Below are 13821 nucleotides of genomic sequence, written 5' to 3' on the forward strand. Positions count from 1 at the left end.
GAAGGTCAAAGGTAGTGATGAATATCCAAATTGCAAATTATTTTGGTCTTCTTATTTGTTTATTTTTCGCTCACATTGATCAACGGTCCAAAGCATGAAAATCGAGTCATTCTAAATCGTTTAAAAAATAATATGTTTTTAAAAGATGAATATGAAATAAAAAATGAGTATTTCACATTAAATTTTGGGTAAATATTTACATACCTAATTATCATTCTAATTTCGTTTTTACCGTTTAATTATCGTTTTAAATCATATTTAAAACTATATTTTAATCACTCGTCGTTTAAAAATTAATATTAATGCTGACATGTCTCAAAGAAAATGTCACATCAGAAGAAAAAAAACATAATGCCAATAATTCAGTTTATTTTTTAATGGTAAGTGACCAAGACATAATATAAAGTATATATATATATTAAAATAATTGAGTGACCAAAACGAAATTAAAGTAATAGTTGAGTGACTAAATATAAAATTTATCCTTATATTTTAACGAACGGGGTTTTATATGTTTGGTAAATGTTGAGTTCTTGAGTTTTAAGTACTTTGGTTTCAACTTTATTTATGTAAATTATATATATGTAATTTTATTTTGTTATAATTTGAGATAATTTAAGTGTCAAGGTAGTTATAAAATTATATAATTATAATAATTGATTTTAATTGTAATTGTTATTCAACTTGAAATTAAATTATATAATTAAAATTATTGATTCCATTTATTATTATTTCAATATTGTTTCTAATTGGTTTCAACTGAACTTGTGATATAATGATAAAAGAGTTTCGATATAATAAAGTATCGAGTGATATTGAATGTCGAATTCGATTCTAACAACCCATTCTCTCTCATTATAGAAAAGAATAAACTACACCATTAGTCACTAAGCTTTATGACTTATCTCATTTTGTCACTAAACTATAATATTTTTAATTTTCCACTGTACTTTTCAAATTGGTTTTTTACTAGATCATTAACAGGGAAATAATATTACATTTTGGTTTTGATGTGAAAGATAAAAAATAATTTTATTCATTTTTGGTGTTGACATTATTTTTTGCACCTCGTCTTCTTTATTAACACCTAGGGTTTTTTTTAGTCACCTTCAGAAACCATCATTCTTTGATTTGTTTTGTGATCATTATAGACATCGACGAATTATCTCATCGTCTTCTATCACTTTATCAATTTAGCTTTCCTTAAAACTTCTTTTAAAATAACTAAATTAAACCAAATAAATCTGTATTTTTGGGATGTTTAGGAGTTTTCTCGAATTTGAGGAGTATGGCGTTGTTCATTTGAAAATTCTACCGATGTTTTTTTTTATGAGAAGACAAATAATATATTTAAAAACTAGTCTCATCGAGCAATTGTCAAAAAAGATTAAAAACCACTCCTTTAGATGAATTTATGTTGATTTTTTAGTGAATTTCGTGAACAAACTAATTTAAGGACCATAGATAAGAAATATTTGTGAATATTTCAATAATGATCTTGTTACAAATGTCAAGAGAAAAGGGAGTTGACAATTTTATGCAGAAAACAAAAAAGACAACAACCTCGTTTAATAATTTAACGACTGAATGAAAAACCAAAGCAATTAAAAAATTAATGGCAAAATTGAAACAGTTTATATATCAATGATGAAAAGGAGCCGGAACTTAAATTTTAGTAATGAATAGTGTAGTTAACCCCCAACAAATAAGAATAGCGAAGGACCGCCAAGTAGAGTGGGGCCAAAACCCTGGAATTCTTTGGAAGCATTAAGCATATAAAGGAGGGGCCAGGTGAGGGGTTTTCCCCCAATCCCCACCACCATCATGCATGGGTGGTTCAACTTTGACAAATGGAAGTTCATCACTTCCCAAAATGCCCCCCTCCCCCCTCCTTAAACATGTTCACACCCACACCACATGTTAGTAAAAGTTATGTTATTAACCATATCATAAAGACTATGGTTTTTAGCTCTTCACAACAATCTCTTTTAAACTTTTTAACCTAACAAATGGCCACAAAGGTGAGGTTCTTAGGTTTGGTTGGCTAAGGAGGGATTACGTATACTTTATTCTCAAATCGACTTATTTTGACTTTTAAATTGTATTTTTTTTATTTTATTATAGTACTAAACTATCAATTATCATATTTTTATTCAAATATACTATTTTTTAATTTAGACATCAAAATAATACCAACCTTTTAAAAGGGCAAAATCAGTCCATTAACGTGGTAAAAAATTATGTCTCGTTAATGATGCATGGGAAATTATTTTCTCACCTAAGGTAAAATGAATAATGTATGAGGAAAGATGATCGAATTATTTAACGTCCTCATAAAGACACATGGAAGATAATACAATGTCTTCCCCATGAACCTATGACTGATGCACACCCGTGCCTTCCCAAGCCTCGTAGAAGACATTCATTGTTCCATGCGTATTTCCATGCCATGCATAAGACACCTACTGCTCTGTGCGTATTTCATGTGTTAATGTTCAAAATACCTTATTTGAGAGAATAATCTCAAAGGTACAACATATGGAGATATTTTTTTCTATTACCCAATTTGAACAATTTTGCCCTTTTAAAAGTATGTTTAACGTCTTTATCAATGTAGCAGTAGAATTGTGCATTGAAGGACCAAGTTGAAAGGGGAAAAAAGAAGACAAAATGATGTTTCCTAAAAGAAGAATAATAAGAATTTTGTCCAAAAAAAAAATAAAACATGCGTGATACATATAAAATATTGATGTTAGTACGAGTCAAGCAGAGAGGACGATGCACGTTTACGGACATTTCAAACGTTTAAATATAATATTTTAAATATTTATTCATTAAGTAATTGAAGATAATGTCACACATATGTACATCGTGACTTAGTCTATGCTCGTGCTCGTACTAACACGTGTCTACAATACGTACAATAAATGAAATGAGATGATAATGATAATTTAGATATAAATAAGACAAAATCAAATTATATATTAGAATATAAAACTGTTTTTTTAAATAAAGAGATGGAAAAAAGGATTAAATATAAATGAGAGAAAATTTTAATAAAAAGACTAAACTTAATTTATTACTGTAACCAACCTTTATTTTTTTTCGTAAGAACTTTTGAATGCCTTTTGGGAATAAGTGGGAAGGAAAAAGGATTAAGTCAATTTTATATTAAAAACCCCTATTAAATAATTATTTAGAAAAATATCCCCCTAAGATCATTATTTAAAAAAAACCTTCTCAAACTGCCCACGTAGGGCGGTCTCGTGCTTTGTAGAGTACGATTCCCTTCCTCGCGCCCCCAAGGTGTGTTTCCAGTCTTACGTGGTTGGACTTTCTAGGTAGACACATTAAATAGTCTGATATAATACCTCGCGCCCTGCAGGATGAGACCCGCGATCTGGTAAACGAGAAATTGTCAATTTCTCGAGATATAGTTCATGTACCTCACGCCCTGCAGGACGAGAGAACCGTCGATTCTCAGCCCACACCAAAACTTCTATAGGCATGTTCGAGTCTTATTTTCAGGTGTAAAGTATAAATTTTTCATAATTTATAAGCATAGATGTGAAGTACTATAACTTGTCTTTAATTTGAGTCTATTATCACCACATTCGAGACTTTCTAAGCACGGTAAAAATCAACCTGAAATGGATTGAAAGCCTGATTTTGTTCATCAAGTGTAAGGCAAAATGGCTTCATAGGCATGTTCGAGTCTTATTTCCGAGTTGTAAATAGTAGATTTTTCGTAATTTATAAGCATAGAGAATTAATATTGCAACTTTTCTTTAAGTTGAGCCTAATATTGCCACATTCGAGACATTATAAGAGGGGTAAAAAAAGGCCCTGAAAATGGTTAGGAAAAATGCTTCTGTTCAATAAGTTTAAGGCAAAATGGCTTCATAGGCATGTTCGAGTGTTATTTTCGGGTTGTAAATAGCATATTTTTTGTAATTTATAAGCTTAGAGGCCTAGTATTGCAACTTTTTCTTTAAGTTTAGCTTAATATCATTACATTTGAGACATTCTAAGCGGGTTAAAAATCGCGTTGAAATTGGTTCAGAAGCATGCTTTTTTTTAATCAAATACAATGTAAGGAATGACTTTCAGGATGAAAGAACAAGTCGAGGCAGCAATTAAAAACTACAACATACGTCGCTCTGTGACGTCAACTGTGAAAAAAAAACAGATGCAGACAAGTACATTGTTGAATATCTACACAAGAAGCATGGATGTAATTGGAGGGTTCATGTATCATAGTTAAAGGCGATGAACAACCATTAGAAACTCACAAAATACATCCAACCACATACATGCACGGTCAACATCCTAAATCAAGATCATCGTAACTTAGATGTACACGTGCTTTCTGAAGCCTTTTATTATGCTGCTGAAAGCAAATCCACATGTAACAGTTGCGACTTGCATTGTTTCTATTACATCGCTATATAGGTACACAGTTGACTATCATCGAGAATAGTTTGCAAGGTATCAGACCCAACAAAAATTGTTTGGGTAATGGGAGGAATAGTACAATGAACTGAGATCATTGTTTAAACTAATGAAGAAACGTATACCGGGAACGATTGTGAAACTTGAAACATTATTGGTGTACAAAAATGATCGTGTGTACAATGTGTATGTTAATTCTACCGACTCTTTTGGACATTTTCGCAGTGCGTTCATGCATTTCGAAACTGCAAGTCGATGGTTCAAATCGATGGTATTTGGTTGTACGGCAAATAAACACAATTATTATTATTGGCGGTTGTACAAGATGACAATAGGAAAACTATTCTCATCACCTTCGCAATTGTTGAAAAAAATATATCAACTCTTGGGAATTCTTCCTTAAGAACTTACGAATATATGTTCTATCACTTGTTATCCGTGATAGAGCTGATGGGATATGTCTTATTTCTAACAGAGGCACGAACATCAAATACGCAATCGAGCGTATGGGTCGATCTTGGCAACCCCTATATATTTATCACCGGTATTATTTACGCCATATTACAACCAATTATTTACAGAAGTACAAGAGTGAAAATGAGCGTATAATGTTGCTTCGAATTGGTACATCTTTCACCATTTTCAGTTTCACATATCTTCTATTTTTTTTCAAATTAATTATTCAATTTTTTTGGATAGGTTACACACATTTCTTTCGTAAGGTTGACAAACTGCTGGATGAATTAAAGGAGAGGAATTATGAAGGTTATAACTACTAGCTAAAATCTCAAGGGAGAAATGACTTCGATCATTTAATGGGGTCGACGGTATGGTCACATGACAACGAATTTGACTGAGATGAAAAATTCATCGCTTAAGGGAATGTGTTATTTGCCTATCACATTCGTTGTCAAAGCGACATATTATCAGTTGATAACCCTTTTTACAACCTTGGGAAGACAAGCAATTGATTGGATGGTAAGTGGCCACCAAATCCACCCAGACCTCCACAGAAAATTACAAGCATTCCAGCAACAATCAATCGCCATTAGCGCAATATGCTTCTCTCGCACACAGGAATCATTCAGTGTTTCAAAATATATAAGGCCAGTGGAAGGCATACAACACATATGTTGAAAATTTACGAGAAAAAACATGCGAGTGCAAAGTCTTCCAAACCTTCAAATGCACGTGTACGCACGCCATTGCTATTGCTTCTTCTGTTCGGTTACGTTACATGCAATTGGTTGATCCAGTTTACTTACTTGAAACCGTATCCAAGGTTTATGAATACAAGTTCCCTCATATTGAAAATGAATGAGATTCGGATGACACTGATGATAAACCTAAAATACGACCAAATTATGCATTACGACGACAGAAAAAGGGTCATCCACGGTCAACCCAGATTTTTTGTGACGAGGATTGTAACACCCTCAACACGTACCTGACCCAGATACGAGCCTGAGATGTCACATTGACTTTTTAAAACAATATTCTTAACAGAATAATAAAACATTTGGACTTATATAACTAAAATATGATAATATACATAGGTTTATACAAAGTTCATCAAAATGCTCAGAGCATGCACAACTTAACTGTTTGATTACATGCCAACATTCATTTACATAACAAAATGACCTATTGATTAAGTTGCTTCTGATCTGGTAGTTGCAAGAGTGATACTGTCCCAGTTGCTTAACCTTGCTCGTCTATTTTCTCAGATCCTACGTGTGAAACACTCACACGCTAAGTCTTCGACTTAGTGAGGCAATATAATAATAACAATGAAATATAATGAAAATGCCAAAATGAAATGGAGTGCAATGAGAATATGTATTTAATCAGTGTTATATCCATAACCATATTTCTTACACATAGGCTTATCAAATTAACATTCATAAGTTCATATTAATAAGTTCACTAACCCATGATACTATACTGAGAACCTAAGGTATGGGAGTACTGTGAGGTTGTGCATTATGTTGTCACCACAACTCGTATAAATGCATCGAAGTGCCACATAGAATTATACAGAAGTGCCGCGTAGAAATACACCGTAGTGCCATATAAGATGTCCCTAAGGACCACATGGAAATTCCTTAAGAATTATATACATATGCCAAGAATCACATATGTGTCTCAACAGACCTCATACATGTTCCAAAGAATACATATATGTCCCAAAGTACCGCGTAGACCCTCTACTCTTTGCATACCAACTATACCTATAGTTCTCATATACATAACATTGGTTTTTCTTAATTTACATAGTATATCACATAGACATATCATTTTCTTACCTTAATCACATAACTCATATAACTTTTCATACATATTCATTTAAAACATGCTACACAATGCAAATGGTATGAATTCATATAATGTTTCATAATATGAAATGAATCATGCCTCACGGTATTAAATCTAGACTTATCACAAGTCTAGAACCGAATATGCTACTAAATTAATACTATGCACATGCACTCACTTATATCTCTTTGCTTTCCCCCCGATAGTTCTTACTTCCCAAATGTTCCGAAATTGCTTAGGTTCAGAATCTACATAAATATACATTTTAAGGTAATTATAAGATATCTACTCTTCGTAATTTGATGCTAATAACTTAAACAAATTAAATGGACCAATATTCACTTTTTCCTTTATGTGGTATCAATGCACTATAGGTGCATCAGTACACAAATTAGGTTTGAAATTTCTATGCATCAATGTCTGCTAGTGTGTATCGATACACCCCTGAATGTATCGATACATTATGTAACGGTTCTTCAAAATTTGGTCTTAATGCATCGGTACTTATTCATAGTGTACCGGTACACCTACCCAGAATAGGCTATTTTCACTCGAAATTCATCAATACTTCACCCAAATTTTCATGTATAAAACCCTTATTATGATATCAAACTCATCTATAACCACCATAACTAATTTCTAGCATTTATAATCTCCCATAGTTCATCCAAATTCTTAAAACTAAGAATCTTACCACATTTTCCATGTTATTCAAACTTAATTCTAACTCTTATAACTTCTTATTCTCATATATGACAAGTCAAATTCAACCTCCAAATTCATTTAAACCCTCTTACTCAAGTTTTCACTTAAATGCTTACTATATTCAATCCTTTCTAACTTGTTAATCTTTGAATTTCTAAATCCCTTTTTCTCTCCTTCATCTTTCCTAGAGATTCATTAATCAAAACCATGCTTAACTCTTAAGAATTAACCAAAAGAAATCCATCTTACCTTTGCTTATGGCTTCACGGTGGAGAAGAAGAGAATGAATAAGATAAGTCTAGAAACTTTGTTTCCCATACATAGACTCCACGTGGGTATAAAATATCCTCACATAATATTTAATTATTTCCCTTAACTCAAAGACCTTTTTGTCCCTTTATTTCTCCTTCATTTGTTAAATCATCCTACACAAATATTTCAATTAAGTCCTTAAACTTTTCAACGTATCTACTTTGATCACTGAATTTTAAAATTTCACAATTTTATCACTAACCCAGTATTGAGGATGTTACAAGGATTTGGTCGACTATCGAGAAAGAACGGGACAACTGAAACTATGCTCAATATATAGGAGTCTTGGACACAGAAAGAACAAATATCTCAATCGCTCTGACCCCGTATCAATTAATTGTGTATTTTTATTATTTATTTTTTAATTAACAAAATTTTTTGTTTACTTTTCAATTTCTTATGGTTGTGTTACATTGTAATTGATACACAAAAGTATGCTTTCGAACCAAATCTCAAATGTAACGATATTAGGCTAAACTTAAAGAAAAGTTGCAAAACAAAGTCTCTAAGCTTATAAATTACGAAAAATCTTATATTTACAACCCGGAGATAATACCTGAACATGCCTATGAAGCCATTTTGCCTTAAACTTTATGAACAAAAGCATTCTTCCTAACTATTTTCAGGGAGTTTTTTACCCCACTTATAATGTCTTGAATGTGGCGATATTAGGCTCAACTTAAAGAAAAGTTGTAATACTAGGCTTCTATGCTTATAAATTACAAAAAAAATGTTATTTACAACTCAAAAATAAGACTCAAACATGCCTATGAGCCATGAACTATATCTCGAGAAATTGACAATTTCTAGTTTACCAGATCGTGGGCCTCGCGACCTGCAGGACGCGATGTATTATATCAGACAATTAATGGGTCTACCTGGAAAGTCTGGCTACGTAAGACTGAACAAGCGCCTTGGGGAACGCGAGGACAAGAATCACACTCTGCAAAGCGTGAGACTATCCTACGTGGGTAGTTTGGAGCATATTTTTCTAAATAATGGTCGGAGGGGGCTTTTTTCCAAATAATCATTTAATGGGGGGCTTTAATGTAAAATTGCCAAGGATTAATATGAAGCATAAATGGTAAGTAAACGGTGTATTATGGGGGCTATTTGACATAACTGACACCAATTTTCTCTAATATCCCCTTTCTGACACCGTTTGACCAATATTTCCCGAAGTAGCACCCTTTCGGCTGAGCTGGCGAAAGGCGCGTCCCCGGGGACGCGCTTTACCCGTGTTTTCGCTGAGTTGGATGCCACGTGTGGAAGGCGCATCCCCGGGGACGCGCCTTCACTGACTCGACTGCCACGTGTGGAAAGCGCATCCCCGGGGACGCGCCTTTCATTAAATGCCATAAATGCCCCCATCCGTTTTCCCTAACTACCCCCTCCCCTATATAAACCCCCTCAACCCTCCCTCATTCTTCACACCAAAATCATATTCTCCTCTCTTATATAACTCAAATTCTTCAACTATTTGAGTTTTAAATTTGTTATTAGTGGTAAGAAATTATTTTTATGTTATTTTTTTAAATAGTATTTATTTTATATTAATATATTTATGTAAATATTATTTTTTTATTAAAATAATATATATAATTATTTATTTAGAATTTAATTTTTTTGCTAATTATATTGTTTTGTCTACAGTTATAATGGAAAACGAAATGCTGTTGCGATTGGATATTGATCATATCTCCATACATTTTAGCGATATGGTAATATTTTTTATAATTAATGTTAATATTTAAATTTATTTTTATTTTAAAGTTATTATGAATTTATATTAATTTTATTTTTATAATGTATATTATTTAGGATACTGATCGTATTTTAGAGACTTTATTAAAAATCCACGTATACCGACACGGAAATATTTGCCATATTGGCTTCTGTCGGGTTCGAGTATTGCAACAATTATAGGCGGTTGCAAACTCGAACCTGTCCTAATTTCTGCACTGGTTGAGAGGTGGAGGCCCGAGACACACACTTTTCACCTTCCATGTGGAGAGGCCACAATTACATTGGAGGATGTCTCTATGCATTTGGGGCTTCCCGTCGACGGAAATATGATGTGTAGTATGGCGGATGGTGATTGGCAATCAATGTGCATTGATTATCCTGGAGCTGCTCCGCCAGAGTTTAATGGAGGTAGAATAGCTTTATCTTGGTTGAAAGCTAATTTTGAGGTTTTAAATGAAAATGCTTCAGAGGATCAAGGAAAGGCATGTCCTCGGGCATATATTCTACGAATAATTGGAGGAATATTGATGCCCGAAAAATCTCGCAACCAGGTGCATTGTATGTGGTTGCGGCATCTGATCGATTTTGATGAAGTTGGAAGATATAGTTGGGGAGCTGCAGTTTTGGCATTTCTCTTTAGAGAAATGTTTCGGGCGACGAATTATAAGAAAACTGCTATCGGTGGATGTCTTATGCTTCTACAATCATGGGAGTGGTTCTGCATGCCTTTCTTATGCCCGATCATGAATGAACCATACGTATTTCCCTTATTGTTGAGGTAATTTTCGAACTAAATTTTGATTTAAATATTTTTAATTAAATAGGGTTATATTTAGTTTATATTATAATTCGTAGGTGGTCGATGAAAAGAAAGGACCATAAAAGTATACTTACTGGGTTAGAGGAAATTCGTTTACTTATTGATACGAAAGCTGGGTCTGAGATATGTTTTTAAATTTGTTTAATTATTAATATTTTAATTTAAAATGCTAGATATAATAGAATATTTTATTTATTTGAATTGTATATTTATATTTCAGTTTCAGTGGATACCTTATGCGAGCGATGAAGTGAAAAACTTGCATCCCACCCCACCGGGTCATTAGAGGTATGGATATCGGTTATACCTCTTATGTTATGCTATTATTGAGTGGCATCCAGTTGATCGCGTGCTTCGTCAGTATGGTTGTAATATTCCTGGAGCACCTAGGAATTTAGACGACGTGCATAACATAGATAGACGAGGAAAGAAAGATGTTAACTGGGTGGTGAGACACAGAGATTGGATTGCGCTTTGGGAGAACCGATATACAATGTTGGGCCCTCGACAATATTACGCTGAAACTGGTCATATGGTTACGGATAACTATATGGACTGGTTTAATGAAAATGGGAAGCCGTTTCTACTTTCGGTGGAAGTACGAGGGGTTAACATTCCTAGGCGCCGAGAAAGACGTCAACCGTCTCAATATCATCGTCCCCCGACGAGTGGACAGAGAGAAGGCGCTACTGGTTCTACATCAGTCCCACCACAACATCCTTATCTGTCGATGCCGCAGGGGTACATGCCCAACCCTCCACTTCATATGCCAAGCCCACCAGTTTATATGTCATCTCCGTAGGGTTACATTCTGATCCCGCAGGGTTACATTCCGAGCCCGCAGGGTTGCATTCCGAGCCCGCAGGGTTTTATACCATATGGAGGTGCATATACGACTATGTTTAATGATCCAGCATATGGTTCATATGCATCTTATTTGGCTGGTGGTGCTTCTCCGCAGACACCTCAATCTCTATCTGGATCACAGACATCGATGCCAATGTTTCCACAGTTTTCACAGTTCCCAGGGAGCGGTGGGATTGTTACTAGCACTCCTCCAGGGTCGTTACTTTATACAGGCCCTTCAGCCCCTGCAGCGTCATCTACACCAAATGAAGAAAATGCTGCTGATGATGATAGTGAAGATGAGGAGATGAAGAACAAGTTCCACGAAGAAATCCTCCACGAAATAGACAACCACCGCCATGTGGAACTCATTCGAGGAAGACGACATCGGTGATCCAGTTGTATTTAATGTTATTTAAATAGTTATTTCAGAATTTTATGTAATTTGGTTATGTTATTTAAATATTTCATGGTTGTTACATACATATTTTTAATGTTATTTTTTATTCACATTTAACATTAAATGTTTGATAAATGTTTTTAAAATACAAATTATATTATTCGAAATTAAAATAAAAATAAAAATAATATTATCGAAATTTAAAGTTAAAATAAATTATAGTATTCGAAATTTAACATTAAATTTCAACTTAATATTCCAATTGTATTCGAAATTAAAAGTATATTCCAATATAGTTCACAATACTTAAATTGAAATTAAATTTATCCATACATATGATTTTATCATTAATATATATTAAAACGTATACATTAAAATAAACTTATGTTGAGTAATCGATCGACGGAATCGGCCAAGAGGGGTGTGAATTGGCAATTAAAATTTCGGTGGAAGCTTTTGCAGAAAATTAAAAAGATTTGCACAGCGATTTAGAGTGGTTCGACTTTCTCAATCAAAGTCTACGTCCACTACCTTAGTATCCACACTAAGGATTTTCCACAAATTCACTAATTTGTCTTTCTTTTGAGGACAAATAGTAACCTTACAAACCCTCAAGAATTATACCCCAAATTCAGGGGGGAATCGGTTCCCTCTGAGCAATCTGGAATTTTTGGCTTTGAAATGGTTCGAAATACTTTGAAAGATTATTTTGAAATTATTTTACGATTAAAACTTAATTTTACACTTAAGTAAGGATTAAAATGATTTTGAAATATTTGGAGTAATGTTTTGATATTCGAATAATTATATCGAATATACTTAGAAAATCATTTGGAAATCTTAAAATTCATTTAACTAATTTGGTTATATCGAAATATCAAAATGTTTTCAACAACTTATGACTTCACATATATCTAGTGTCCCCGAGGGACATGAGTGACATAATAGGGCAATGATAACATATTCTCTGACAAAATAATGGAAGGCGCGCCCCAGAGAACGCGCCTTCATGTAAATAGTGAAATAATAGGTACTGATATATCTAGTGTCCCCGAGGGACATGAGTGACATAATAGGGCAATGATAACATATTCTCTAACAAAATAATGGAAGGTGCGCCCCCGGGAACGCGCCTTCATGTGAATAGTGAAATAATAGGTACTGATATATCTAGTGTCCCCGAGGGACATGAGTGACATAATAGGGCAATGATAACATATTCTCTGACAAAATAATGGAAGGCGCCCCCCCGGGAACGCGCCTTCATATGAATAGTGAAATAATAGGTACTGATATATCTAGTGTCCCTGAGGGACATGAGTGACATAATAGGGCAATGATAACATATTCTTGACAAAATAATGGAAGGTGCGCCCCGGGAACGCGCTTCTATTGAATAATACTCCGATTATAGACACTATTATATGCAACATATTATAAACTTTCAAAACAAACTTCAGTTCACAAGCTTTCAATTCTCAAATTCCCAAACTCTAAATTCTCAAATTCTCTGAAAATGAGTCGTCTTTTGCTGTGTTTTGTATGATGGAGAAATTAAGGAAGCTGAAGAGGGGGTTGTTTTTGAGTCAGATCATTATATCCCCTTAACCTTGAAGAGAAACATCACAATTGAGGAGTTAATCACAAAAAATTTCGTAAAGATTCGTGTAGCAGGCCAGAGAAGACTATCACTTCACTACAGATTCCTACTGAACTTTTTCCGCTCAGTATACATCATTTCAGCTTTCAAACGATGATGATGTTTCTATGATGGTTGATGCTCATATGGGGAATTCACAATCTCTTATTGAAATGTATGCCACTTTTATTGAGGTTCATGCAACTCGTGGTCTCTCATATTCCTCTCACCTTGGCATTGCATATCAAACTGATCAAGTTGGTAGCCCGACACAACTGATCTGTAATGATTTCACATCATTAATGGCGGATCCAACGTTAGATACCATGCCATCAAGTTCAATAGGAAGGCATTCATCTGCAACTGCTTATGATCTCAACCCGTGGTTCACCAATAATCCATTGGCAACATTCTTCTACTTCAAGGGGCAGACATTCATCTGCCAATGTTTTCGATTACATATGGAAATGCCAACGAGACGACAGTCTATTCACACCCACATGATACAAGTTAGATACCATGCCATCAAGTTCAATAGGAAGGCATTCATCTGCAACTGCTTATGATCTCAACCCACGTGGCTTC

Source organism: Hibiscus syriacus, unplaced genomic scaffold (genome assembly GCF_006381635.1).
Source record: "Hibiscus syriacus cultivar Baekdansim isolate YM2019G1 unplaced genomic scaffold, ASM638163v2 tig00110621_pilon, whole genome shotgun sequence".
In the NCBI taxonomy this organism is placed as follows: Eukaryota; Viridiplantae; Streptophyta; class Magnoliopsida; order Malvales; family Malvaceae; genus Hibiscus; species Hibiscus syriacus.